Source organism: Phoenix dactylifera, chromosome 10 (assembly GCF_051530095.1).
Source record: "Phoenix dactylifera cultivar Ajwa chromosome 10, Ajwa_hap1_PhDact_Kaust_v1.1, whole genome shotgun sequence".
NCBI lineage: Eukaryota > Viridiplantae > Streptophyta > Magnoliopsida > Arecales > Arecaceae > Phoenix > Phoenix dactylifera.
This window is the reverse complement of record NC_143199.1, coordinates 5,177,501-5,182,500: the sequence shown is the minus strand read 5'-3', so window position 1 is coordinate 5,182,500 and position 5,000 is coordinate 5,177,501.

Sequence of the window (5,000 nt, the reverse complement as noted above, 5' to 3'; positions counted from 1 at the left end):
CGCACGGACGGCCGGCGGCGGCGCCCGTGCGCCGGAAAGTCGTCGGGCGCGCGACGGCTCCGTCGGGGACGAACGGTGCCGGGCACGACCGCCGCGAGGCAACGGACTTGTGCGGAGGGGGGCGGAAGGCCCGCCGCGGCGGCGCCAGCCCCCCCTCCCTACCACCCCGACGGGGCATCCGCCCAAAGCCCACCCCAAGCGTTCCAAAGTACCGAGGAGCGTTGCAAACGGGAACCGCCCGGACACGCGTCCCGGTCGCACGGGATGCGCGTCCCGGTCGCACGGGTCGCGCGTCCCGGGAGGGCCGACGGAGGAAGCCGGCGCACGGCCGCCGCGCGGACGGCCGGCGGGGGCGCCCATGCGCCGGGGCCTCGGCGGGCGCGGGCCGGCTCCCTCGGGGACGAACGGTGCCGGGCCCGCCCGCCGCGAGGCGACGGACTTGTGCGGAGTGGAGCGGAAGTCCCGCCGCGGCAGCAGCAGCCCCCCCTCCCTACCACCCCGGCGGGGCATCCGCCCAAGGCCCACCCCAAGCGTTCCAAAGTACCGAGGAGCGTTGCAAACGGGAACGGCCCGGACACGCGTCCCGGTCTCACGGGATGCGCGTCCCGGTCGCACGGGTCGCGCATCCCGGGAGGGCCGACGGAGGAAGCCGGCGCACGGCCGCCGCGCGGACGGCCGGCGGCGGCGCCCATGCGCCGGGGCCTCGGCGGGCGCGTGCCGGCTCCCTTGGGGACGAACGGTGCCGGGCGCGCCCGCCGCGAGGCGACGGACTTGTGCGGAGTGGAGCGGAAGTCCCGCCGCGGCAGCAGCCGCCCCCCCTCCCTACCACCCCGGCGGGGCATCCGCCCAAAGCCCACCCCAAGCGTTCCAAAGTACCGAGGAGCGTTGCAAACGGGAACGGCCCGGACACGCGTCCCGGTCGCACGGGATGCGCGTCCCGGTCGCACGGGTCGCGCGTCCCGGGAGGACAGACCGAGCAAGCCGAGGTGCCGCTCACGGCCGCCGCGAGGGACGTACGGCGCCGGCGCCCGCGCCCCGTGGCACGGCCTAGAGCGTGCCCCCTTGCCACCCCATCGGGGCATCGGCGCAAAGCCCACCGCGGGGTAGATAACCGAAGGCAACGAGGGACGGTGGATGCACATATCCGAGCAGTGGCGATAGGGCCGGAGGGAGCACCGACAGGGCCGTGAGATTTTAAAGTACCGAGGGAATTTGCAAACCGGGCCCGCCCCTCCCCCCGTCCATCGCACGCCGATCGGGGGTCCGGCGCCCCGCGGGGGGCTGCCGGCATGCGCTCCCGGTGCAGGCATCGACGAGCCGCCCGCGACCTCCACTCGGGTCCGAGCCCCCAAGCGCGGATGCCGAAACGCGCCGGCCGCGGCAGCCCCACCCCTGCCACCCCATCGGGGCATCGGCGCAAGGCCCACCCTGGGGTAGATAACCGAAGGCAACGAGGGACGGTGGATGCACATATCCGAGCAATAGCGATAGGGCCGGAGCGAAGACCGAGGGGGTCGGGGCGTTTTAATGTTCCGAGGGAAGTTGGAAACGGGGCCCGCCCGGACGCCCGTCCCTCGCACGCCGATCGGGGGTCCCGCACCCCGCGGGGGGCTGCCGGCATGCGCCCCTAGTACAAGCATCGACGAGTCGCCCGCGACCTCCACTCGGATCCGGCGGCGCACGCGCGGATGGCGAAACGCGGCGGCCGCGGCTGCAGCCCCCCTACCACCCCGTTGGCGCGTCGGCGCAAAGCCCACCCCGGGGAGGATAACCGAAGGCGACGAGGGACGATGCATGCACATATCCGAGCAAATACCGAGAGGGTCGGGGGGAAGACCGAGAGGCAAGGGGTGTTTAGAGTACCGAGGGAAGTTGCGAAAGGGGCCCGCCCGGACGCTCGCCGCTCGCACGCGGATCGGGGGTCCGGCGTTGCGCGCCGCCGGCCAGCGCGATCCGGCGGGGCGCACGGAGGGCGCCGCCCATCGCCGGAGCTTGCTCGGTCATCTCTGCCGCACGGACACGTAAGCGCCGCCGCGCAAGGTTCGGCCGGCGGGGCGGACGGTTCGCCGCCGCAGGCCTTTCCCGCAGCCGGAACGTGGGCCCGGCGTTGCGAGCCGGCGGGCCGCGCAATCCGCCGGGGCGCACGGCGGGCGCCGCCCGTCGCCGGGGCTTCGCTCGGTCATCTCGGCCGCACGGACACGTGCGCGCAGCCGCGGAAGGTTCGGCCGGCGGGGCGGACGGTTCGCCGACGCAGGCCTCTCCCGCGGCCGGAACGCGGGACTGGCGTTGCGCGCCGGCGGAAGGCGCGATCCGGCAGGGCGCACGGCGGGCGCCGCCCGGGCTTCGCTCGGTCATCTCGGCCGCACGGACACGTGCGCGCCGCCCATCGCCGGGGCTTCGCTCGGTCATCTCGGCCGCGCCGCCACGTGCGCGCCGCCGCGGAAGGCTTGGCCGGCCGGGCGGACGGTTCGCCGTCGCAGGCCTTTCCCGCAGCATGCGCCCCTTCGCCCGAACGACCGCGGGACTCCGGTACGGCCTAGCCGTCGGCCGCCCGGCTGCAAGCCGTCGGGGCCGCTCGATCCCCGTCGCGTGCCGGCCGCCGCTCGGGCCAGCCGGCCGGCTGCCGCACGTAACCTCTGACCTCATCAGCGGTCGATCCGCACCGCGCTGGTCTTCGGTGCGGACCCGTCGGGGCCGTGCCGCGCCGGCCGTCGCATCCGGTTCCGAGGCGCCGCCCGGTTGCCTCCCGCCCTCGTGCGCTCGCGCCGGCCGGGCGACGCGGTGCCCGCGGGACTCGGGCATGGTTGAGCCGTCGGCCGCCCGGCGGCATGCCGCCGCCGCTCCGCGCCGCGTGCCGGCTGCGCTCCTCCCCGCGCCCGTCCGCGGGCGGGCCCGCCGCCGCTCGCGCCGGCCGGGCGACGCGGTGCCCGCGGGACTCGGGCACGGTTGAGCCGACGGCCGCCCGGCGGCATGCCGCCGCCGCTCCGCGCCGCGTGCCGGCTGCGCTCCTCCCCGCGCCCGTCCGTGGGCGGGCCCGCCGCCGCTCGGCCTAGCCCCCCGGCTGCCGCACGTAACCTGCGACCTCGTCGGCGCTGGATGCGCGTCGTGACAGTTTTCGGTGGGGCGCCGCGGAGGCGCCGGGGGCCCATGCGACGGGCCAGGGGGCGAACGGAGGGCTCGGTCAGCCCTAACAGGGGACCGGCGACAAAGGAGCGGTCGCGCAAAGCTTCGTAAGGGACCCAGACGACGGGCCTACCGATCCGAAGCACCGCGCACGGACGCGCAGCGGGCCCACGACAGGCCGACACGGAAGGCCCGCCGCCAAGGCCGCAAAACCGACAAAGGAACCCACGGGGACGCACCAGAGCGGGCAAAGCTTTCACCGAACGGGACGGGACCGAGCCCCCGCAACAGGCGAGGGCGACGGATCCGACCAAGTAAGGCCGATCCCGCTCCACGCACGCGCGGCCGCAGGAACTTCGTGAGGGACGGGACGACCGGCCGACCGAACCGAAGCGCCGCGCACGGCCGCCGCGAGGGCCGGCCGGAGGCATAGACCGAGCGCCGCGCCAGCGGAAGGAGCGTGCCGGCTCCGTCGGGGACCACCTGCGCACGGTCCGTCCGAGCGAGCCGACGGACCGGCGCGGAAGGCCCGGCGTCGAGCCCGCAAAACCGACAAAGGAACCCACAGGGACGCACCAAAGCGGCCCAAGATTTCACCGAGACGGGACCGAGCCCACGCAACATGCGATGGCGACGGATCGGACCAAGTAAGGCCGATCCAACTCCGCGTGCGCGCGGCCGCGAGCACTTCGTGAGGGACAGGAAGACCGGCCGACCGAACCGAAGCGCCGCGCACGGCCGCCACAAGGGCCGGCTGGAGGCGTAGACCGAGAGCCGCACCAGCGGAAGGAGCGTGCCGGCTCCGTCGTGGGCCAACTCCGCGGGGCCCATCCGAGCGAGCCGACGGGCCGGCGCGGAAGGCCCGGCCGAACCCGCAAAACCGACAAAGGAACCCACAGGGACGCACCAGAGCGGACAAAGATTTCACCGAACAGGACGGGACCGAGCCCACGGAACATGCGAGGGCGAAGGATCGGACCAAGTAAGGCCGATCCAACTCCGCGCGCGCGCGGCCGCGAACACTTCATGAGGGACGGGAAGACCGGCCGACCGATCCGAAGCACCGCGCACGGCCGCCGCAAGGGCCGACCGAAGGAATAGACCGAGCGCCGCACCAGCGGAAGGAGCGTGCCGGCTCCGTCGTGGGCCAACTCCGCGGGGCCCATCCGAGCGAGCCGACGGGCCGGCACGGAAGGCCCGGCCGAACCCGCAAAACCGACAAAGGAACCCACAGGGACGCACCAGAGCGGACAAAGATTTCACCGAACGGGACGGGACCGAGCCCACGCAACATGCGAGGGCGAAGGATCGGACCAAGTAAGGCCGATCCAACTCCGCGCGCGCGCGGCCGCGAAAACTTCGTCAGGGACGGGACGACGGGCCGACCGATCCGAAGCGCCGTGCACGGCCGCCGCAACGGCCGGCCGGAGGCGTAGACCGAGCGCCGCGCCAGCAGAAGGAGCGTGCCGGCTCCGTCGTGGGCCCGCTGCGCGTGGCCCATCCGAGCGAGCCGACGGGCCGAATCCCTCGAGGACGAACGGTGCCGGGCACGCCCGCAGCGAGTGCCCACGGCGGGCTTGTGCGGAGTGGAGCGGAAGGCCCGCCGCGGCGGCAGCAGCCCCCCCTCCCTACCACCCCAGCGGGGCATCCGCCCAAAGCCCACCCCAAGCGTTCCAAAGTACCGAGGAGCGTTGCAAACGGGAACCGCCCGGACATGCGTCCCGGTCGCACGGGATGCGCGTCCCGGTCGCACGGGTCGCGCGTCCCGGGAGGGCCGACGGAGGAAGCCGAAGTGCCGTGCGCGGCCGCCGCGACGGCCGGACGGCGGCGGCGCCCGTGCGCCGCGGCAAAGGCGGGAGCGGCCCGGCTCCGTCCGG